Source organism: Microcaecilia unicolor, chromosome 1, assembly GCF_901765095.1.
Source record: "Microcaecilia unicolor chromosome 1, aMicUni1.1, whole genome shotgun sequence".
NCBI classification, from domain to species: domain Eukaryota; kingdom Metazoa; phylum Chordata; class Amphibia; order Gymnophiona; family Siphonopidae; genus Microcaecilia; species Microcaecilia unicolor.
Window position 1 is genome coordinate 36,574,779 of NC_044031.1, and position 25,289 is coordinate 36,600,067.

The following is a 25,289-nucleotide window of genomic DNA, read 5'->3' on the forward strand; positions in this document are numbered from 1 at the left end:
AGCTGCCTGTGCCTGAAAGGGGAATTGAACTCAGTTCTTCAGGATCAAAGTCCACCACCCTAACCACTAGGCCACTCCTCTGAACCTTGTCGTGGAAGAACTCAGCTAAGGTCTCATCACCTCTCGCCTTGACTACTGCAACCTACTCCTCACTGGCCTCCCACTTAACCATCTATCCCCCCTTCAATCCGTTCAGAACTCTGCTGCACGTCTTATCTTCCGCCTAGACCGATATGCTCATATCACCCCTCTCCTCAAGTCACTTCACTGGCTTCCGATCAGGTACCGCATACAGTTCAAGCTTCTCCTACTAACCTACAAATGCACTCAATCTGCAGCCCCTCATTACCTCTCTACCCTCATCTCCCCTTACGCTCCTACCCATAACCTACGCTCACAGGACAAATCCCTCCTCTCAGTACCCTTCTCCACCACCGCCAACTCCAGGCTCCGCCCTTTCTGCCTCGCCTCACCCTATGCTTGGAATAAACTCCCTGAGCCCATATGCCAAGCCCCCTCCCTACCCATCTTCAAATCCTTGCTCAAAGCCCACCTCTTCAATGTCTATCCAGGAAATCTAGACTGCCCCCAATTTGATTGACTGCACTTTTTTGTCCTTTAGATTGTAAGCTCCTTGAGCAGGGACTGTCCTTCTTTGTTAGATTGTACAGCGCTGCGTAATCCTGGTAGCGCTTTAGAAATGTTAAATAGTAGTAGTAGTAGATAGTGAGGGGGGAGTTGAGGGTGGAGGCACTGTAAGGACCAGGAAATCTGTTCAAAATATTGGAGATTTAAGGGGACAGAGCTCGTATTATATACTTCATACTATAATGTACTGGAGTTCTGATCTTACTGATTGAGGTCATATAACAAAGTCTATTACAGAAACATACTAACATAGTAGATGATGCAGATAAAGACCTTCATGGTCCATCCAGTCTACCCAACAAGATAAACATGATAATGAAACTGTGACTGATGCTGTCCTGTCTGCTGTTCCAGGCATTGGTCACATTCAAGGACGTTTCTGCTTATTTCTTGGAAGTGGACTGGGACATTCTGGGAGAATGGCAGAAGGAGCTGTACAAGAAGGTCATCAAGGAGATTCATGACATCCTCAAATCACGAGGTAAATGTGTCTTCTCTATCATGTACCACACATTATGGAATCTGTGGTAGAAAAATCACAGGTACCTGGTCCCATGGGAAATTGAAAATTTATATTGGAGTAATCTCAGAGGAAATGACTCACCCAAACGAGGAAACACCGAAGCGATTTAAACCTCTAAGGGTGGATAAGCTTCAATCATTGATATAATCCGTGATTTTTAAATCAAAAGTGATATAAAGTGAACAAACTTCCAGTGCTCTAATACCTTCCACACTGAAAAAACTATTCCCTCATAAACCCTCGTTTGGGTGAGTCATTTCCTCTGAGATTACTCCAATAAAAATTCATTATTGTGGTTCATTGATGGTTTATTTATTTAAATATATTTGTTCTCTCATTTACCCAGCACTGACCAAAAAAACCCTGGTTCAGTATTTTTAGTTTTGATTATTACTATCTACCAGTGGTTATTTCTGGGATTGTGAATTTTTACTTTGCCCATGGGAAATTGGGCACATGCAATTTAATTGCATAATTAGCCAATTAGCACCGATACTTGGGCACTAATGATCAATTATCATCACTATTTGGCATTAATTTAAACTTAAACGTGGATCTAGAAAGGGGGTGCGGACAAGGGAGGTGCATGGGTTGGATCAGGGGCATTCCTGGAATTTGCAGAATAAGGGAGACTCACACCTAATTTAAGCGTGAGAATATCCAGTTGGTGTAAATCCTCGCACCCGAAATTGGTTGCGGTCCCAGCAGAAAACACTATTTTATAAACAGTGCCTAACTCTGAGAACTGTTTATGTTTAAATCATCTTTATTAAAACAATCGATGATCACCAACAAACATCACTTGCATTGATATACAGCAGTTTAATTTCCGTACACAGGATGTTATCTAACAATAAATTTTAAATTAAAGATGAAAACTCCCTCCCACAACCACCCCCCTTTTCCCTTCTCCCTCCCCCTTCATGAAACCTTGTAGTCTATACCTTGTACACCATTGGGCAAGTACACTACATTACAGGAAAATTAAGCCTGATTTAATAACTGGCTGCGAACTGTGGGGTATAATGTGTCCCACAATCGCTTCCAGGTGCGCTGAAATCTCACTCCTTGTTTTGAGTTGATGTCGCTAATTCCAACGCGCTCTAACTTAAGTCAATCATATGAGTATGCCACTTTGCCACAGTGGGCGTACAAGGTTGCCTCCAACACAACAATATCACTTTCTTCCCCATAAGCATTGCCTGACATAAAAATGATGTGAAGCCTGGTGGACTGGACTTTTGACATTGGGTTATATTGAAAAGAAGTAATGGGTTTTGTGCCACTGTACATTTCCAAAGATTGGAAACAGCCCGCAACAGTTGTGCCCAAAAGTGGTTGATTACCGGACAATTCCAAAACATATGGCTTAAATTCACTAGTCTCTGATGACATTTTGGGCAGTTTCCCTCTCCGTGAAATGTACAGTCTCCGCGCAAACTTGTATTGTAATTCCACATAACGAGTGAATGGAAGATGTTTCAAGGTGTTCAAAATGAATACTTGAAATTGTTCTGTTGTCAGTACTGTTGCAAGTTCTGCCGACCAAATCGTCGCAAAGTGGCTATAATTCAGTTCTTCTGTAGAGGCCAATAGGTATCTATGATGATATTGCAAAGGCACTAATGTTTGCGCACCCAGCGTTAACACTGTGTTTAAGGTGTCTTGAACGTCTTCTGTCAGGTTGGTCCATCCCAAAGCTGTGACATAGTGGCGCAATTGCACATATGCAAAAAGGTCTGTAGCCTGAGAACTGTTTATAGAATAGGGATTAGCTCCAATTTTTATCTGGGACAGTTTTTTGGCACCATATACAGAACTTAGTCTCCTATGTACACAGACACACTCATGTACTGCTTATTCAGAACAGGAAACGGATGGAACCTCCCCGACACCTACAGATAAATTTAACTGCCATTTTCCTACTTATTTACAGGTTATTCAATTGTTAATCCTGATGTTATATTCAGGATACAAAAGGAAGATGAGAAATATTTTACCCCACATTTTGAGTGGGAGGGAAAAGAAAACCCAGATGATCCCATGAAGAGTAAGTAGATGTTTTGGAGACTTACATATAGTAGTAACATAGTAATGTATCACAAGTCCCAGTGTTGATACGCAAGAAAATCTCCCAGGCCTATAATACCTCGATTTTGAAAGTCTGTCCATGAAAGCATAATACCCCCATCACGCAGGACATGCTGTAATAAAGTCACCCCCCTGATTGTATGATTTAATGTTTACTATTTATATGTTCACGTTATTGTAGATCCCTGAAGCAGACAAGGCTGTGTTTGGTCCTGAATAAACTTTGTCTCCAAATCTACTTGTGGCTGACTGTACTCCTTTTGGTTTACCATGGATTAGACTTAGAACAGAAATAGAGTGACCTGGAGGAAGAACAGACCGGGGGGGCCATGGGCTGGTGACTTTATTTCACTATGATCCGCAATCTCCTACCTTGAATAGACTGGGTAGAAGTAGCCCTGTCCTTTTTCAGACTGTCAACATATGGAGACTGGCATTAAAGGAGGTTCATACACCGGAAACACAATTTTCACCTGTAGCCCCTTTAGCTTTTATGTTTAAATCTTTTTATTGACTGAAAGATCAATACAAACAAGCATAAAACTTCAACATGAACACTGTTCAAGTACAAGAAAATCATTCAGCATTCCACAGTCAATGAAGTTTTCTTTGTATCCCCAAACACCCCAACCCCGTCCCTAATCCCTCTACTTTAAATCTGTTTATTAAAGTATTCCATTTATGAAGAGTAGTCAACAGCATAACATAGGAGAACGTAATACAGATAACGTATTGCATTACCGAATAATATCTCAAAGGGCCTTGTTTCTTATAGCCCGACTTTGAGAGACATCATCTCTGGTAAAACCATATGTATGGTCTGCCCGTGCTGTAAAATGTTATCAAATTTTCTCCATTCAGCTAGCAAGAATATTGTAGTGTTTTGCCTAACCATGCTTGCTGGCAGATAATGACAACTTCTAATTTCCGTTTGATCAAGTAATGGTACAAAAGTATTTTAAACATCATAGTGTCTCGGCCTACATTTCAATGCAACCATTAACTTTATTCCCCGTGCCTCCACCCCTCCTCCCTTCTCAATCTATCCCCCCCTCCTTCCCTCCCTTAGCAAACCAAGTCTAGTTAGGAGTATCCTCGGGAGCCACTGAGAAAACACTTCAGGACTTAGCAGGTGTTAATGAGCAGGCTTCGTCCCCTTGGGCTCAGCATTTGTAGATATGGGGCCCATACTTGAAGGAATTGTTTTCTGCGTTTAGCAGACGCTTTTGCATCTCGAGCTTCCCATAAGGCCAGGAGGTGAACCTGGTTTCTCCAGTGCCAGTAAGCAGGCTCCTCCGTAGATGTCCAATGTTGCATAATGCATTTGCGAGCTACCAAACTCAGCTTTCTACACAAAAGGGCTGCGGGTGTCTTTAGTGGGGCAAAGGCCCTAGGGTAGTCTAGCTGGAATTGCTTTTCATTTCCTTGAATTTTGTTACCCAATCTTATCAAAAATCCTCGAACTCGCTGCCAAAATGCGCGCACCTTAGGACATTGCCATGTTGCGTGGTAAAAAGAGCCTGGGCCCCCGTCACATTTAGAACAATTAGCGCTCTCCTTATCCAGTATGTGAGCCAGCTGTGCTTTGGTCATATACCCCCGTAAGATTATCCTATATCCACATTCTCTCAGTCTCTCATCTGTGACTAACTGCCTAATACCCCTCAGCGTCGCCACTATGTCCCAAGATGCTAGTGAAGGACCAAGGTCTTGTTCCCATCTGAGCTTGATAGCCTCATATTGCCTGGTCGGCCTACATCGGACTAGAGCTCCATATAGATCAGAGATCGCGTGTCTCTCTAGTGCTAGGTCATTGGAAAACCCCCGTAGCCTTACACCCAGACGGCCCCTTTAGCTTTTAATGTAGATCCATCAACAGCAATATTTTCTTGAGATACAGTATGTATGATCGGACAAGGCTGGGTGTTGTGCTTGGGCCAGCTTTGGAAAGGGTCCTTTTTCTTTTAATCCTTCAAAGAAATGTGAAACCAATATAACTTCCCTGCCCACCCTGAAAATATTTACTACAGCTTTGGACAGATGTGTGGGGAGGGGGAGAAGGTGATGGGTACCTGCGGTCACAGATAAAGTGGAGAGATCATAACAAAACTACAGTCAATACCTGGTTTCAAAGAGCAAATAATCAAGAAACTCCAAACAGCTCAGAACACTGCAGCTAGACTAATATTCGGAAAAACAAAATATGAAAGTGCTAAACCCTTACGAGAAAAGTTACACTGGCTCCCACTCAAAGAACGCATCACGTTCAAAATATGCATCCTAGTTCATAAAATCATTCACGGAAACGCCCCAGCCTACATGTCAGACCTGATAGACTTACCACCCAGGAATGCTAAAAAATCATCTCGCACATTCCTTAATCTGCACTTCCCTAACCTTTTCCTACCTGAGCACACAATTCTGGAATGCGCTACCACGCAACTTAAAAACAACCTATGAACTAACTAATTTCCACAAACTTCTGAAGACCCATCTCTTTAACAAGACATACCACAAAGAACAACAAAAATGAACTCCTATACATACATCCAGAATTGTCTTATAATACCTGATTGTTAAACTACTATTATGTTCTGTTATTACCATATTACCCAACATCCTTCTGTAATACCAAATATATTTTCTTATGTAAATCCACTATTCATGATATATTGTAAGCCACATTGAGCCTGCAAAAAGGTGGGAAAATGTGCGATACAAATGCAATAAATAAATAAATGACAACAGATAAAGACCTGCACGGTCCATCCAGTCTGCCCAACAAGATAAACCCATTTTACATGGTATGCGATACTTTATATGTATACCCGAGTTTGATTTGTCCTTGCCATTCTCAGGGCACAGACCGTAGAAGTTTGCCCAGCACTCCTGTACTAAAAGTTCTGAAGCTAATGTTGAAGCCCCTTAAAATTTACACTCCAGCCCATCCATATCTATTCAGTTACGATCAGGGCATAGATCGTAGAAGTCTGCCCAGCACTGGTTTTGCTTCCCAATTACTGGTGTTACAACCCAATCTCTGCTAAGATTCCGCGGAACCATTCCTTCTAAACAGGATTCCTTTGTGTTTATCCCACGCATGTCTGAATTCCAATACCGTTTTCATCTCCACCACCTCCCGCGGGAGGGCATTCCACATATCCACCACCTTCTCTGTGAAAAAATACTTCCTGACATTAGTCCTGAGTCTGCCTCCCTTCAACCTCAATTCATGTCCTCTAGTTCTACCACCTTGCTGTCTCCAGAAAAAAGTTCATTTGTGGATTAATACCTTTCAAATATTTAAACCTCTGTATCATGTCACCCCTGTTTCTCCTTTCCTCCAAGGTATACATGTTCAGGTCGGCAAGTCTCTCTTTGTACAGTTTGCAATGCAAATCCCATACCATTTTTGTAGCTTTTCTTTGCACCACTTCCAGTCTTTTTACATCTTTACCAATATACGGCCTCCAAAACTGAACACAATACTCTAAGTGGGGCCTCAACAACAACTTGTAGAGGGGCTGGTTATACCCCTCTCTACGCAGCCTAGCATCCTTCTGGCCACGGCCATTGCTTTGTCGCATTGTTTCTTCACCTTCAGATCCTTGGACACCAACACCCCAAGGTCTCTCTCCTAAGTCCAGCTTACTAAACTCTCCCCTCCTATCCGGTATCTCTCTTTTGGGTTTCTGCACCCCAAGTGCATCACTGCACTTCTTGGTATTAAATTTTAACTGTTTTTAGTTTGTAGATAAGTTCCCTTTAGGACGCTGTCATGGTGAAACGTGGCCCCACGTCTGGAACAACAACAATGGGACACTGATTTTAAACACGCAACAACACAACTAGACCCTTTACTGGACAAAAAAACGCCTCGGAGATAAGTGTCACTCTGTTTTTTACAAGATCTCTAAGATGGTTATATCTTTCGACATTTAATGATAAGTGGGAAGGCAGGTTGGAACAGTGCTGTGATGGTTGAGGGTTGTTTTGCTGTATGTTGTTACCATATGCAATGGTGATTAGGCACAACAGCAAACATTGAGCACTGCATATAAAAAACAAAAAAAAAAAGTATAGGTTTGAAGAGCAGTAGAAGTATTACACACTGATGTAAAGAATACATTCATATTAAATTTTAACTGCCAGACCCTTGACTATTCTTCTAACATTTGGCGATCCCTTCTCATCGTTTCTACTCCCTCCAGGGAATCCACTCTATTGACTATCTTCATGTCATCCGCAAAAAGGCAAACCTTTCCTTCCAACCTTCAGCAGTATCTCTGACAAATATATTAAACAGAATCGGACCCAGCACTGACCCCTGAGGAACCCCACTGCTCACCTTCCTTTCCTCCGAGCGGATTCCATTTACCACCACCCTTTGCTACCAGTTTCTTATCCAGTTCACCACTTTTGGTCCTAAGTTCAGCCCTCTCAGCTTATTCACGAGTCTTCTGTGATGGACCGTATCAAAGGCTTTGCTGAAATCCAAGTAGATTACATCTAGCGCACGTCCTTCATCCAGTTCTTTGGTCACCCAAACAAGTTAATCAGATTTGTATGGCAGGATTTTCCTTTGGTAAAGCCATGTTGCCTCAGGTCCTGTAACCCTTTGGCTTCTAGAAAGTTAACTATCATTTCTTTCAGCAGCATCTCCATTATTTTTTCCTACCAACGACGTGAGACTTACCGGTTTGTAGTTTCCCACTTCTTCCCTGTCTCCACTTTTGCAAAGGGGGACCACATCTGCTCATCTCCAAACTTGCAGAACCTCTCCCATCTTGCAGAACCTCTCCCGTCTCTAAAGATCTATTAAATAAATCTTTAAGAGCCCCATAGCTTTGTCCACTTTCAGATTCCCAAGCTGTTTATAAACTTCCGTAAACGGCACAGTATCCACTCCATTCCCAGATGTTCCTTCGGCAGCCGACCGCAGCCTTTCTCCAGGATTTTCCTCCGTGAACACCAAAGAGAAGTAATTGTTAAGCACGTTCGCTTTATCTTCATCATTCTCCACGTAGCCATTCTCATTATTTTTTGTCTTGCAATTCCATTCCTATCTCTTCTCCTTTCTCCAATATATCTGAAAATGTCACCTCTCTTTACATCTTTAGCCATTTTTTCTTCTGCTTTCCCTTTCGCTAGCCATATTTCCCTCTTCGCTTCTTTGAGTTTAATCCGATAATCTTTTCCGTGATCCTCTCGTTGCGTTCTTTTGTATTTCTTGAACAAAGCCTCTTTTGCTCTTATGTTTTCAGCTACTTGTTTGGAGAACCACATGGGCTTCCTTCCTGTTTCTCTTGTTTTTGTTTACTTTCCTTCCTTTAGCTTTGACCACTGATTTTCCACTTTTCCTACGCCTTCCCATGCCAACAGCTCCTTCTTCTTAAAATCCATTTCCTAATTTAGTATTATCGTATCCTTGCTGAATCCTTCTAATGTGTTTTCTCTTAACAGACTTTCCTATTATAACATCTGTGATCTCACTGAGTGTTAAACAAGAGGAAGATCTCCCCTTGATGGATCCTCCTGAATCGGAGACGTCTGAACAGACTCACCCTCCTGTAACAAGTAAGTATAAAATTCCTCCTGTACCTCTTACTAAAATCACCTGGGATTATTTAGGAATTGAGATCTGGTGAGATTAGAAGCCATTATCCTCTCTGTAAAGCAGATACTGCCAGGGTGTGTGATTGAGCAGCATTATTACTACTAGTACTAATATTTAAAATTTCTAAAGTGCCCCATAGCGCTGTGCACAGACATGTAAGAGACAGTTACTACTACTACTACTTATCATTTCTAAAGCGCTACGAGACGTATGCAGCGCTGTACACTTGAACATGAAGAGACAGTCCCTGCTCGACAGAGCTTACAATCTAAATTAGGACAGACAGACAGAACAAACGAGATAAGGGAATATTAAAGTGAGGATGATAAAATAAGGGTTCTGAACAAAGTGAATAAGGGTTAGAAGTTAAAAGCAGCATCAAAAAGGTGGGCTTTTAGCTTAGATTTGAAGACGGCCAGAGATGGAGCTTGACATACCGGCTCAGGAAGTCTATTCCATCATTTCTATAGCACTACTAAACGTACACAGTACTTTTTCCATCTCTACTCTCTGGGGAGCTTGGCGGTACGGCTTTTGCCTTGCCCCTTTCAACTACATCACCAGTATCAGCCACTGCGAAGGCACGCTGCTTCTGAGATGTGCCATGCCCCTTAGTCTGCTCCTTTGTGGCCTAATGTAGGTGTTATTGGCAGCTGTTTTTTTTTTTTAACTGTATTGAATATCTACCTTGTAATGATTTAGCAGTTTTCCAGTTTTATTTGTTTTTGGCACTTGATATAGGCAACTATGCAGGTACTTTCTGTCCCGAATGAGCTCACGACTGCTAGTTGTACCTAGGGCAATGCAGGGTTAAGTGATTTGCCCAGGGTCACAAGGAGCTGTGGTGAAAATTGAACCCAGTTCCCCAGGATCTCAACCCACCACTGGTGTCCAGTAGAATCTGATTTCTAATCTACAGAAACTAGTTAAAGAACAGCCTATGCCATAAAAAATACCTCCTGATCACAGACATTTTCATTATATTTATGCAGTAGCAGTGTGTATAACAGAGCTGTTTGTAGCTGTTGAGAAAGGAGTTGCTCACCACAGTATGAAAATATTGGGATACTTCTAGAATACATTTCTGATGATGATCAGTACAGCAGTACCCTTCTTTTTTGTTGGTTCTGTACCAGTGGACAAGCCTGTGAAAACAACATAATTCCATATCATCAAGCCGATCAATCCATAGACTGGTGGGTTGTGTCCATTTACCAGCAGGTGGAGATAGAGAGCAATCTTTTGCCTCCCTATATGTGGTCATGTGCTGCCGGAAACTCCTCTGTATGTTCTCTACCTCAGCAGGTGTGTGGTCACACAGCAGCAGCTCTGGCTAGGTCTCCAAGCCTATTCATTTAGGTTTTGTTGAGTACCTGGGGTTGAGGGCTCTTCCTGAGCAAGTGCAAACCTGGTGGTCCAAGGCCCCTCCCTTTCTCCCCCCCTCCCGCTGGCTCCGTTGAAAAAAATAAAATTTTAAACGTCCAAAAAGGGCGTTTATTTCAGCTGCTCACTGGGACTCCCAAATCGTCGCAGCTCAGAGCAAGAAGCAGGTAATTTTACCTTTTATTGGCGGGCAGGGGGTCCCCGAACGTTTTCCCGCGTGGTTTATGGCGTCAGAGGGAAAGGATGTGAAAACACGTTTCTCAGACCGCGTTCGCGCGTCTAGCGGGGAGGCGTGGGGATCGGAGGCAGAGACGCCTTTTTTGGGCGCTTTCCCGGACTTGGCCGGTTTTTCCTCCGTTGGAGCGTCGGCGGCTTGTTCCGCCTTAGGCGCGCATCCCCCGATTTCCGTCCTTCCGGTGTTGGCCGGCCACATGGCTCGGATGGCCTCTGCTGGGGCCGCTCTTGAGTTGGGAGACAGCAAAAAGATGGCCGCCCTTGATTTGGGAGGTGGTAAGAAGTTGGCGAAAATTAAGCACCATGCTTCCCGCGCGGCTCCTTCGCAGAGTGTCGCGACGGACGCCATGTTGGATTCACAGTGCTCCTCTCCCCCGCTCTATGGTGTGGAGGGTGAGAGTTCCTCTAGGCCTGGGGCTCAGGTTGCAGAGGTGCACAATAAGGGGGGGGAGGTTTCTCTCCTAAGTTTGTTTTGCTGCTGCATCAGGCTTTTCTGCTGCAAAACGCTGCCCCTGCTCCCCTGTCCAGATTTGGGTGAGGAGGCCTTCCAGGTAAAACGCCCTCGGGTGGATCTACAGGCCTTAGGGGATTCTGTTTCCTCTGATGTAGATGAGGGCAGCGTTTCTGAATTTTCTCAAAAGATCCTTCGGGGATTCTTTGGAGGAGGCTGATCTTCGCCCTGATGGGGCTGATGACCCCTCTGCAGCACGACTGTTTCGGTCAGAGGACTTGCCCAACCTGCTAGTTCGGGCTATGGGCATCCTGAGCATTTCCTCTCCGGAGGAGGGCCCTCTCTCTGCCTCGGCCGGTTCCGCTATTATTCTGGGAACCAAGCGTCCTCCTAGAACCTTCCACATTCATGAAGCCATGCAGACTTTGATCTCGGCTCAATGGGATACTCCTGAAGCGAGCCTCAAGGTAGCCTGGGCCATGTCTCTGTACCCTTTGCCAGAGGGTGAACGAGAGGCCTTGCGTTGGCCGACGGTGGATTCTCTGATCACTGCGGTGACGAAGAAGACGGCCTTGCCGGTGGAAGGTGGCTCTGCCCTGAAGGATTCTCAGGACAGGAGATTGGAGGCAGCTTTAAAGTTGGCCTTTGAGGTGGCCGCCCTGAGTTTGCAGGCTTCAGTTTGCGGCTCCTATGTGGCTAAGGCTTGTCTGACCGTTCTGCAGCAGGCCTCCCCCTCGGATCCTTCCTTGAGGGTGGAATGGCCGGTCTTGGAGTTGGGCTTGGCCTTCTTGGCAGACTTGCTGTATGATGTCTTGAGAGCCTCAGCTAAAGGTATGGCTCAGACTGTCTCTGCCCGTCGGTGGCTATGGCTGAAGCATTGGTCAGCTGACCATGCTTGTAAGGCTTGCCTAGCCAAGTTGACCTTTAAGGGCAAGCTGCTCTTTGGGGACGAGCTGGACAAGATTGTGACGGATCTCGGTAGTTCTAAAGGCAAGAGGTTGCCGGAGGTCAGGGCACGGGCTGGCAGTGCTCACGCTGGTCCTTCTAATGGCCGGTTTCAGGAATCCCGCCGGTATCGTCCGGGTTCCTCTTCCTCCTCCTCCTCCTTCAAGTGGCAATTCTCCCCAAGCAGCATTCCTTTCACAGAGACTACTGTCCCGGAGGCTCTTCCTCCAGTCCTCCCCCAGGGTCTCGTACCCAATGACGAGGCCCTGGTCCATGGCCCAGAGCAGGTAGGAGGATGGCTGTCCTCATTTCTGGGCGAGTGGACCAGGGTAACTTCAGACGCTTGGGTTCTGGAAGTCATCAGAGATGGCTACAAGTTGGAGTTCTGCCGGCCCCTGAGAGACGGGTTCGTGAACTCTCCCTGCAAGTCTCCACTCAAAGCTGCGGCAGTTCAGCAGACTCTGGACAACTTAATCTGCCTTGGGGCGGTGGTCCCAGTGCTACTCCATTTACTTTGTAGTGCCAAAGAAAGGAGGTTCTTCTCCACCTATTCTTGACCTCAAGGGAGTCAACCGGGCCTTGAGAATCCGGCGTTTCAGAATGGAGACTCTCCGCTCCGTGATTGCTGCGGTACAAAAAGGAGAATACCTGGCATCCTTGGAAATCAAGGAAGCTTATTTGCACATTCCCATCTGGCCGCCTCATCAGCGCTTCCTGCGCTTTGCAGTGCTGGGCCGGCACTTCCAGTTCAGAGCTCTCCCGTTCGGGTTGGCTACGGCTCCGCGGACCTTCTCCAAAGTGATGGTGGTCATTGCGGCTTATCTCCGCAAGGAAGGAGTACAAGTCCATCCCTATCTGGACGACTGGCTGATTTGAGCCCCCTCCTTTGCGGAGTGTGGGAGAGCGACAGACAGGGTCATTGCTCTTCTGAGCTCCCTGGGATGGATCATCAACTGGGAGAAAAGTCAGCTGCGACCGACTCAGTGCCTGGAGTATCTGGGCGTGCGGTTCAAAACCCAAGTGGGCAGAGTATTCCTGCCGGACAACTGGAGCCTGAAGCTTCGGGCCCAGGTGGGCCAGTTCTTAGTCACCTCTGCTCCTCGGGCCTGAGACTATGTGCAACTGTTGGGCTCCATGACTGCCACGATGGAGGTAGTGCCCTGGGCCAGGGCCTATATGAGACCACTGCAGCACTCTCTTCTGCGGCTTTGGACTCTGGTTTCGGAGGATTACGCTATTCGCCTGCCCTTGGATCCGAAAGTGCGCAAGGCGCTGAGTTGGTGGCTGGAGCCAGACAAGCTGGCCACCGGAATGCCTCTTATGACCCCGGAGTGGATTGTCGTCATGACGGACGCCTGCTTGACGGGCTGGGGAGCCCACTGCCTGGGAAGGACAGCGCAGGGGCTTTGGTCTCCCGCGGAGGTGAAGTGGTCCATCAACCTCTTGGAACTCCGAACCATTCAGTTGATGCTTCTAGAGTTTTGTCAGGTACTGACACGGAGGCCAGTCCGGGTCCTGTCAGACAATGTCACAACTGTGGCCTATGTCAATCACCAGGGAGGTACCAGGAGCGCCCCTCTGGCCAGGGAGGCCATGAAGCTATGCCTGTGGGCAGAAGCGAATCTGGACCAGCTGTCGGCGGCTCACATTGCTGGAGTCCTGAATGTCAAAGCGGACTTTCTCAGTCGCCATACCTTGGATCCCGGAGAGTGGCAGCTGTCTGCTCCGGCATTCTTGAAGATCACGAACCGTTGGGGCATGCCAACCTTGGATCTGATAGTGACCTCAGCCAATTGCCAAGTGCCGCGGTTCTTCAGCAGAGGACGGGACCCTCGATCTCTAGGGGTCGATGCTCTTCTCCAGCAGTGGCTGGTACAGGAGCTTCTCTACGTGTTTCCGCCCTGGCCAATGATGGGCAGAGTTCTCGGCCGGGTGGCGAAGCATCCAGGCCGGGTGGTCCTGGTGGGTCCAGATTGGCCCAGACGTCCTTGGTATGCGGACCTAATCTGGCTTTCCGTGGACAGTCCTCTGCGGCTGCCAGCGGAGCAGGGGCCTATTGCATCAGGGTCCCGTGGTGATGGAGGATCCCTCCCTCTTTGGTCTTACGGCCTGGCTCTTGAGCGGAAGCGGCTGAGGAAGAAGGGCTTCTCGGACAAGGTATTCGCCACCATGCTGACAGCAAGGAAGCGCTCTACTTCTACTACTTACGCCAGGGTTTGGCGTACCTTTGCATTGTAGTGCGAGGCAGGCTCCCTGTCACCCTTCACGGCGCCCATTTCTTCAGTGTTGGCGTTACTGCAAGAGGGTCTGGAGAAAGGCCTGTTGCTCAGTTCGCTTAAAGTCCAGGTAGCGGCTCTAGCTTGCTTCAGGAGTCGAATGAAGGGTGCTTCCCTGGCTTCGCAGCCAGATGTGATGCGCTTTCTCAAAGGGGTTAATCACCTTCGCCCTCCTCTGCACTCGATAGTGCCTACGTGGAATCTCAATCTGGTGCTACGGGCCTTACAGAAGCCGCCCTTTGAGCCCTTGTTGAGGGTGTCGCTGAAGGACCTGACGTTGAAAGCGGTCTTTTTGGTGGCTATCACTTCAGCCTGAAGAGTTTCCGAGCTCCAAGCGCTCTCGTGTAGAGAGCCATTCCTGCGGTTCACTGAGGTGGGAGTGTCGATTCGCCCAGTGCCTTCCTTCTTGCCCAAGATTGTTTCTCGCTTCCATGTGAATCAGCAGCTTTGTCTACCCTCCTTTCATAGGGAGGATTATCCAGAGGAGTACCCTGCTCTCAAATGTCTGGATGTTAGACGAGTCATCATCAGATACTTGGAAGTGACCAATGATTTCCGGAAATCAGATCACCTGTTCGTGCTGTTTGCAGGCCCTCGTAGGGGTCTGCAGGCATCTAAGCTTACTGTGGCACGGTGGCTCAAGGAGACGATTGCGGCGGCTTATGTGGCTGCAGGGAAGGTGCCGCCTATTCAGCTGAAGGCTCACTCAACTAGAGCACAGGCGGCCTCAATGGCAGAGTCCAGGTCCGTCTCCTTGGAAGAGATTTGTAAAGCGGCAACTTGGGCGTCGGCTCATACCTTCTCAAGACATTACAGCTTGGATGTGGCTGCTCGGGCCAAGGCCCAGTTTGGAGCTTCAGTGTTGCGTTCTGGGATTTCCATGTCCCGCCTGGGTGAGTACTGCTTCGGTACATCCCACCAGTCTATGGATTGATCGACTTGATGGTATGGAAGGTAACATTATGTATCATACCTGATAATTTTCTTTTCTTTCCATTAATCATAGCCGATCAATCCATAGCCCCTCCCAGATATCTGTACTGTTGGTGTTCTGGTTATATTTCAGGTTCAAGTTTAGTCTTCAGTTCCTGTTCAGGAGGACTTCGTGTTCAAGTTCTTCCAATTGGATTTTCCTTGAGTTGAGACGATTTTGTGTTACAGTGAGCTGCTGCTGCTTCCTCTCCCCCCATTTCGACGGTGGCTGGATTGATAACTAAATTATGCTGGCGCTCCCTCCCTCTTCGTGCGGTAGTAGGGTAGCTTTGTTTCCCTCCCGCTTCGGCGGTGTTAGGGTCAGCCAGCTCCTCCCGCGGTTGCGGTAGCAGGATAAGCCAGATCCCCCCGCATCGGCGGGTGTGGTGTCCCTCCCCCGCTTCGGTGGGGATGAGCTGGACGGATTTCCCCCCCATCTGCTCCGGCGGTGGTGGGCTGGAAGGAGTGTCCCTTTGTGGGTGTAATTCTGTATGTGCTGAGTCCTGCTGATGGAGCTTTGATATCGACATATTGAGGAGTTTCTGGCAGCACATGACCACATATAGGGAGGCAAAAGATTGCTCTCTATCTCCACCTGCTGGTAGATGGACACAACCCACCAGTCTATGGATTGATCGGCTATGATTAATGGAAAGAAGATTATCAGGTATGATACATACTTTTACCTTCTGCACCCTTATAGGCTCTGTGTTAACTCTTTTTTTAAACTAATTGTACTATCGTTATCTTTTCATAGGCTCTCACAATGTCAAGCCTGACATTTTAATCCAGTTTGAGCAAAAAGGATTCAGAACTGAGCCTCAGGGATCTGAGGAAACAGGAAATCTGACTACAACAGGCAGATGTGAGGAACTGCCTGAAGCATGTGATGAAGCTTCGATTAAAGCTAGTAATGAGGTGATACAAAGTTTTCCTATAAGAAAGATGCCTCCTCTGGACCAGGGATAGTGAAAATGAGGTGTTATAATCACAGAACCCACACTATAAACCCTACCCTGAAATAAGACTCCTAAACTCCTCATCAGTTTCCAATCTGATAGGTGATGGAGGGCTCACTCACTCTCACGGACAACTGAGGCAGGGGCAATCAGGGAGCTGTTAAGTGCTGTCTGTCAAGAGGATGTGCAGGGTCCTTAGGCAACCAGCAGGCAGGCAACAGGCCATTTTTAACGAGCTTTAGATGTCTTCATGGTGTGGCCAGCTCGGATCAGGGTTGTTACCTGGTTTACTGACAGCAGTTCCTCGGATAACTACTCCAGATAACCTCATGTTTCTTTAGAGGATTCTTATACCATTTCTTGGGTGACTCAAGCCTCAAAATCTGGAACAGCAAGTTTGAGGATTCCCAATTTTGTGGCTTAGGGAACCATAACACTAGTCCACAAGAACCGTGTAGCAAAGTCAATCTGACCATGACATTCACTGTTCCAGTTAAAAACAAGTGTTGTTGTTATTCTCATTCTCTTGTAGCGTTGGCCATGTTTAGCAATGTTCTTCTCTGGCTGCATGCAAGCTTGAAGCCTATTCAGGCAGCCGGCCTCAGCATGAAAAGTGATGTTAGCCAGAGTCTATATTTCTGATGTCTGGTTTTATTTATTAGGATTTATTTACCGCCATTTTGAATGAATTGCTGCACAATGCTATAATATTTCATGAAGGACCCTTTTGCTCCCACAGTGTGAGGTTTGCCACCTTCATCCCATCTTTTCCCTTCTCTCCATAGCAGAAGCTCCTGGAAACACATGCTCAGTACATGAGGATATTACTTCCTTTGGAGGCTAGATCCTGGGTATTGGATCACTTCCTGCCTCACCAAAGTGATGCTTTCCTTTTATGTGATCTGACCTCCAAGACAGCACAGAGGCTGCCAGACTAGAGCTGGGACTTCTCTACTATGACCCTGTTGGGCTCCTCTATATAACTCTCTGTCTGATTCAGTGCTTCCAAATCTGGTATTCTATCCTTGACAAATCAGATTCAGTCTTTGAGAACCAGGAGCTCTTTGCACTGAGTACACACATATGATCTCTCACCAACTGGGAGATAAGCATACATGTGGCACTTGATACAAAAGACTGATTCCATATCATCATGCTGATCAATCCATAGACTGGTGGGTTGTGTCCATCTACCAGCAGGTGGAGATAGAGAGCAATCCTTTTGCCTCCCTATATGTGGTCATGTGCTGCCGGAAACTCCTCAGTATGTTCTCTATCTCAGCAGGTGGTGGTCACACACAGCAGCAGCAGCTCAGGCTAGGTCTCCAAGCCTAATTTTTAGGTTTTGTTGAGTACCTGGGGTTGAGGGCTCTTCTTGAGCAAGTGCAAACCTGGTGGTGCCAGGTCCCTCCTTTTCTCCCCCCTCCCGCTGGCTCCGTTAAAAAAAAAAAAGAAAAGAAAATTTTGGACGTCCTTAAGGGCATTTATTTCGATGTTTATTTAAACGTTTATTGCAGCTACTCACTGGGACACCAGTTCGTTACAGCTCGGAGCGAGAAGCAGGTAATCTTTACCTTTTTATAGCAGGCAGGGGGTTCCCCGATCTATCTCCATGTGGCCTATGGTGTCGGAGGGCGAGGGCGCGAAGAATCGCTCCCCGGACCGCGTGTGCGCTTCTAGCGGGGATGCGGGGGTCTTAAAGTCTGATTCGCCCTTGTTGGGTGTCAGTTTGGAGGCCGGTCAGTGTCCCGGTTCTTCCTCCGGTGCGGCGGTTTTTCCCGCCATAAACGCCCATCCCCCGCTGCTCGCCTCCGCCATCTTGGCCGGCCACTCTGCTCGGACGGCTTCTTCTTGGGCCGCCCTTGAGCTGGGAGATGTTAATGCCATGGCCGCCCTTGATTTGGGCGACGGCAAAAAAGCGGCTAAAGTTAAGCGCCGTTCCTCCCGCGCGGCTCCTTCGCGGAGTGTTGCGCCGGATGCCATCTTGGATGCGCAGCATGTTTCTCCCCCGCTCTTGCGAGCGCCGGTTGAGGGTGCGTCTAGGGCTGTGGCCCAGGCTGCTGAAGTGCACAGTCTGGGGGGTATCTCCCCCGAGTTTATTTTGCTGCTGCATCAGGCCTTCCTTATGCAAAACGCTGCCCCTTCTCCCTTGTCCGATAAAGGGGTTGAGGCCCCCGGAAGTAAACGCCCTCGGGTGGATTCCCAGGCCTTAGAGGACTCTGTTTCCTCTGATGTAGATGAGGGCAGCATATCTGAGTTCTCCCAAAGGTCCTTTGGGGATTCCTTGGAGGAGACGGATCCCCGCTCGGTTGGAGCGGATGACCCCTCTGCAGCGCGGATCTTTCGCTCAGAGGATTTGCCCAACCTGTTAGTGCAGGCCATGAGCATTTTGAAGATTTCTTCTCCAGAGGACGTCTCTCCCTCAGCCCCTGTTGGCTCCGCCATTATGCTGGGGACGAAGCGCCCGCCTAGAACCTTCCACGTGCATGATGCTATGCACACCTTAATTTCGGCTCAATGGGATGTCCCGGAAGCGAGCCTCAAAGTGGCTAGGGCTATGTCCCGCCTCTATCCTTTGCCTGAAAGTGAACGGGAGGCCTTTCTTTGGCCTACCATGGATTCTTTAATCACTGCGGTGACTAAGAAAACGGCGTTGCCGGTGGAAGGTGGCACGGCCCTAAAGGACGCCCAAGACAGAAGATTGGAGGCGGCCTTAAGGTCGTCCTTCGAGGCGGCTGCCTTAAGTTTACAGGCCTCGGTTTGTGGCTCCTACGTGGCCAGGGCGTGCCTGACGATTGTACAGCGGGCTTCCCCCTCGGATCCTTCCTTGAGGACTGATTGGCCGGCCCTGGAATCGGGCTTGGCTTATTTGGCAGACGTGCTGTATGATGTCGAGAGCCTCGGCTAAAGGTATCGCTCAGACAGTCTCTGCGCGGTGGTGGCTTTGGCTGAAACATTGGTCTGCGGACCACGCCTCTAAATCCCGCCTGGCTAAGTTGCCTTTTAAAGGCAAGCTGCTCTTTGGGGTCGAGCTGGACAAAATTGTGACCGATCTCGGCACGTCTAAGGGCAAGAGGTTACCAGAGGTCAGGGCTCGGGCCAGTGCTCGCCCCGGTATCTCCAGAGGACGGTTTCAGGAAGCCCGTCAGTACCGCCCGGGCAAGTCGGGCTCCTCTGCCCCCTCTACCTTCAAGAGGACCTTCTCCCCCAAGCAGCATTCCTTTCGCAGAGACCGCCGTCCCGGAGGTGCGCCCTCCGGTCCTCCCCCAGAGTCTCGTACCCAATGACGGGGTCCTGGTCCATGGCCCAGTGCAGATTGGAGGACGCCTGTCCTCGTTTCTGGGCGAGTGGACCAGGGTAACTTCAGACGCTTGGGTGCTGGAAGTCATCAGAGACGGCTACAAGCTAGAGTTCTGCCGACCCTTAAGAGACGGGTTTGTACTCTCTCCCTGCAAGTCTCCGGTCAAAGCTGTGGCAGTGCAGCAGACCTTGGACAATCTGATCCGCCTGGGTGCGGTCGTTCCGGTGCCAGAAAATCAGTTTGGCAAGGGACGTTACTCCATTTACTTTGTGGTACCAAAGAAAGGAGGTTCTGTACGGCCTATCCTCGACCTCAAAGGGGTCAATCGGGCCTTGAAAGTTTGGCACTTTCGCATGGAGACTCTCCGCTCTGTTATAGCGGCAGTGAAGGCAGGGGAGTTCCTGGCATCCTTGGACATCAAGGAAGCGTACTTGCATATTCCCATCTGGCCTCCTCATCAACGCTTTCTGCGTTTTGCAGTCCTGGGCCGACACTTCCAGTTCAGAGCCCTCCCGTTCGGGTTGGCTACTGCTCCGCGGACCTTCTCCAAAGTAATGGTGGTCATCGCGGCCTTCCTGCGAAAGGAAGGAGTACAAGTCCATCCTTATCTGGACGACTGGTTGATCCGAGCCCCCTCTTATGCAGAGTGCGGCCAAGCTGTGGACCGGGTGATTGCTCTTTTGAGCTCCCTGGGGTGGATCATCAACTGGGAGAAAAGCCAGCTGCGCCCGACTCAGTCCCTGGAGTATCTGGGAGTTCATTTCGACACCCAAGTAGGCAGAGTGTTCCTGCCGGACAATCGGATTGTCAAACTTCAGGCTCAGGTGGACCAGTTCCTAGTAGCCTCTCCGCTTCGGGCTTGGGACTATGTGCAGCTGTTGGGCTCTATGACGGCCACGATGGAAGTAGTGCCCTGGGCCAGGGCTCATATGAGACCACTACAACACTCTCTGCTGCAGCGCTGGACTCCGGTGTCGGAGGATTATGCTGTGCGCCTTCCCTTGGACCCAGCAGTGCGCAAGGCGCTGAGCTGGTGGCTGAAGACAGACAAGTTGTCTGCAGGGATGCCTCTTGTGACCCCGGAGTGGATTGTCATCACGACGGACGCCTCTTTGACGGGCTGGGGAGCCCACTGCTTGGGAAGGACAGCGCAGGGGCTCTGGTCTCCTGCAGAGGCAAAGTGGTCTATCAACCTCCTGGAACTCAGAGCCATTCGGTTGGCGCTTTTGGAGTTCCTCCCGGTACTGGCGTTGAAGCCAGTACGGGTCCTGTCGGACAATGCCATGGCTGTGGCCTATGTCAACCGCCAGGGAGGTACCAAGAGCGCCCCTCTAGCCAAGGAAGCCATGAATCTATGCCAGTGGGCGGAAGCGAACCTGGAACAGCTGTCAGCGGCCCACATTGCCGGAGTCATGAATGTCAAGGCGGACTTTCTCAGTCGCCATACCTTGGATCCCGGAGAGTGGCAGTTATCGGCTCAGGCGTTCTTGGACATCACGAAGCGCTGGGGCCAGCCGAGCCTAGATCTGATGGCGTCATCGGCCAATTGCCAAGTGCCGCGCTTTTTCAGCAGAGGACGGGACCCTCGATCTCTGGGAGTAGATGCTCTTCTCCAACAGTGGCCGACACAGGAGCTTCTCTATGTGTTCCCGCCCTGGCCCATGTTGGGCAGGGTACTAGATCGGGTGGCAAAGCATCCGGGCCGAATAATCCTGGTGGGTCCGGACTGGCCCAGACGTCCCTGGTATGCGGACTTGATCAGGCTCTCAGTGGACGACCCTCTGCGACTGCCAGTGGAGCAGGGCCTGTTGCATCAGGGTCCCGTGTGTGATGGAGGATCCCTCCCCCTTTGGTCTTACGCCCTGGCTATTGAGCGGCAGCGTCTGAGGAAGAAGGGCTTCTCAGACAAGGTCATCGCCACTATGCTGAGAGCGAGGAAGCGCTCTACTTCTACTGCTTACGCCAGAGTTTGGCGTACCTTTGCAGCGTGGTGTGAAGCAGGCTCACTTTCTCCCTTCACTGCTCCAATTTCTTCAGTGCTGGCGTTCCTGCAAGAAGGTTTGGAGAAAGGCCTGTCGCTCAGTTCCCTCAAAGTCCAGGTAGCGGCTCTGGCTTGCTTCAGCGGCCGCCTGAAGGGTGCTTCCCTGGCTTCGCAGCCAGATGTGGTACGTTTCCTCAAGGGAGTTAATCACCTGCGCCCTCCTCTGCACTCAGTGGTGCCTGCGTGGAATCTCAACCTGGTGCTAAGAGCCTTGCAGAAGCCGCCTTTTGAACCCTTGTTGAGGGCATCTCTGAAAGACCTGACGTTGAAAGCAGTTTTTTTGGTGGCTATCACTTCAGCCAGAAGAGTTTCCGAGCTCCAGGCACTCTCATGTCGAGAGCCTTTTCTGCAGTTCACTGAGGCAGGAGTGACTATTCGCACAGTGCCTTCCTTCCTGCCCAAGATTGTTTCTCGCTTCCATGTGAATCAGCAGCTCTGTCTCCCTTCCTTTCGTAGGGAGGACTACCCAGAGGAATACTCTGCTCTCAAATTTCTGGATGTGAGACGAGTCATCATCAGATACTTGGAAGTGACCAATGATTTCCGGAAATCGGATCATCTGTTTGTCCTGTTTGCAGGTCCTCGTAAGGGTCTGCAGGCTGCTAAGCCTACAGTGGCAAGATGGGTCAAGGAAGCCATTGCAGCGGCTTATGTGGCCGCGGGGAAGGTGCCGCCTATTCAGCTGAAGGCTCACTCCACTAGAGCTCAGGCGGCCTCGATGGCAGAGGCCGGGTCCGTCTCCTTGGAAGAGATATGCAAGGCGGCAACTTGGGAATCGGCCCATACCTTCTCCAGGCATTACCGCTTGACTGTGGCTGCTCGGGCGGAGGCCCGGTTTGGAGCTTCAGTGTTGCGGCCAGGGATTTCTATGTCCCGCCCTGGGTGAGTACTGCTTCGGTACATCCCACCAGTCTATGGATTGATCAGCATGATGATATGGAAGGTAAAATTATGTATCATACCTGATAATTTTCTTTCCATTAATCATAGCTGATCAATCCATAGCCCCTCCCAGATATCTGTACTGTTTATATTCTGGTTGCATTTCAGGTTCAAGTTTAGTCTTCAGTTCCTTCAGGAGGACTTCGTGTTCAAGTTTTCCAATTGGATTCTTCAAGAGTTGAGACGAGTTTGTGTTACAGTGAGCTGCTGCATTCCTCTCCCGTCCGTTTTACGGGGCTGGATTGAGACATAAATTCTGCCGGCGCTCCCTCCCGCTTCGTGCGGCTGTAGGGCAGCTTTGTACCCTTCCCGCTTCGGCGGTGTTAGGGTCAGTCAGCTCCTCCCGCGGTTGCGGTTGCAGGATAAGCCAGATCCCCCCGCATCGGCGGGGTGGTGTCCCTCCCCCGCTCCGCGGGGATGAGCTGGACGGATTCCCCTCCCCCACTTGTGTGGGGATGAGCTGGGTTAATTCCCCTCCCCCGTTTCGGCGGTGGTGAGCTAGGCAGAGTGTCCCTTCGTGGGTGTAATTCTCTAAGTGCTGAGTCCTGCGGATGGAGCTTGGATATCGACATACTGAGGAGTTTCCGGCAGCACATGACCACATATAGGGAGGCAAAAGGATTGCTCTCTATCTCCACCTGCTGGTAGATGGACACAACCCACCAGTCTATGGATTGATCAGCTATGATTAATGGAAAGAAAATTATCAGGTATGATACATAATTTTACCATAGCACCCATCTTGCTACTAGACCACTGTCTGCATCTTAGTAGTGGTGAGTTGTTTAGTTATTCAAACACGCTAAGAGAGTAGGGGTGCCTAAATTAATATAAAGGGCCTTAAGATTATTTGGTATATTTTATGCTTTTATTTTATGTTTGTTTCTCACTGAACTGCAAATAAACTACACTTGCTCTCTTTTCCTCAGGGCTGATCCCAGCACTCTCCACTTTCCTGCCTTTAGACAGTATTCAACCAGCTTGTCTCTCCCCTACCTGTTCAGCTGCTGCTGCCTCTCCTTTCATCCATCCTTAGCAGTGCTGTGGTTTATATAACTTCCATGAGACAGTGTGTGTTTTCACTATGATGTACACAGCTGGAACAGTTTACCCTTGAAGTTGCGGTGGGAGTAGCATTATTTTTATATTTTTGAAACAAAGCCTTCACTGTTTTTCTTCTGCTTAACAGTTTTATTTTGAATGATTTTCTGTTTGTATTATTTCTTTTTATATGAACTATTACATATGTTTGTTGTAAACAATCTAGAAGTATGTTGATAGGTGTATATTTATTAAAATGAAATGAAGAAATAATAACACTTTGATGTAGGGTGTCCTGTTTGCTGTTCTAGGCATTGGTCACATTCAAGGATGTTGCTGCTTCTTTCTTGGAAGCGGACTGGGACCTTCTGGGAGAATGGCAGAAGGAGCTGTACAAGAAGGTCATCAAGGAGATTCATGACATCCTCATCTCTCGAGGTAAATATATGTTTTCTGTCATCTACCACACAAGCACATAAACATCACAGGAACTAGATACCATGGGCACCTGAAATTTAGATCCTGGCTTCTGATACCATCCCATATTCAATACAAGCCTGTGAAAGACTCCACTGCTACAAGATCTGCAAAAGATGCTGCTCTCTGTTGTAACATAGTAACATAGTAGATGACGGCAGAAAAAGACCTGCACGGTCCATCCAGTCTGCCCAACAAGATAACTCATATGTGCTACTTTTTGTGTATACCCTACTTTGATTTGTACCTTGCTCTTCAGGGCACAGACCGTATAAGTCTGCCCAGCACTATCCCCGCCTCCCAACCACCAGCCCCGCCTCCCAACCACCGGCTCTGGCACAGACTGTATAAGTCTGCCCAGCTCTATCCTCGCCTCCCAACCACCAGCCCCGCCTCCCAACCACCGGTTCTGGCACAGACCGTACCGTATAAGTCTGCCCAGCATTATCCCCGCCTCCCAACCACCAGTCCCGCTTCCCTCCACCGGCTCTGGCACAGACCGTATAAGTCTTCCCAGCACTATCCCCGCCTCCCTACCACCAGCCCCGCCTCCCGATCTTGACTAAGCTCCTGAGGATCCATTCCTTCGGCACAGGATTCCTTTATGCTTATCCCACGCATGTTTGAATTCCTTTACTGTTTTCATTTCCACCACCTCCCGCGGGAGGGCATTCCAAGCATCCACTACTCTCTCTGTGAAAAAATACTTCCTGACATTTTTCTTGAGTCTGCCCCCCTTCAATCTCATTTCATGTCCTCTAGTTCTACCATATTCCCATCTCCGGAAAAGGTTCGTTTGCGGATTAATACCTTTCAAATATTTGAACGTCTGTATCATATAACCCCTGTTTCTCCTTTCCTCCAGAGTATACATGTTTAGTTCAGCAAGTTTCTCCTCATACGTTTTGTAACGCAAATCCCATACCATTCTCGTAGCTTTTCTTTGCACCGCATCAATTCTTTTTACATCCTTAACAAGATACGGCCTCCAAAACTGAACACAATACTCCAGGTGGGGCCTCACCAACGACTTATACAGGGGCATCAACACCCCCTTTCTTCTGCTGGTCACACCTCTCTCTATACAGCCTAACAACCTTCTAGCTACGGCCACCGCTTTGTCACACTGTTTCGTCGCCTTCAAATCCTCAGATACTATCACCCCAAGATCCCTCTCTCCGCCCGTACCTATTAGACTCTCCCCGCCTAACACATACGTCTCCCGTGGATTTCTATTCCCTAAGTGCATCACTTTGCATTTCTTCGCATTGAATTTTAATTGCCAAACCTTAAACCATTCTTCTAGCTTCCTCAGATCCTTTTTCATGTTTTCTACTCCCTCCCGGGTGTCCACTCTGTTACAGATCTTAGTATCATCCGCAAATAGG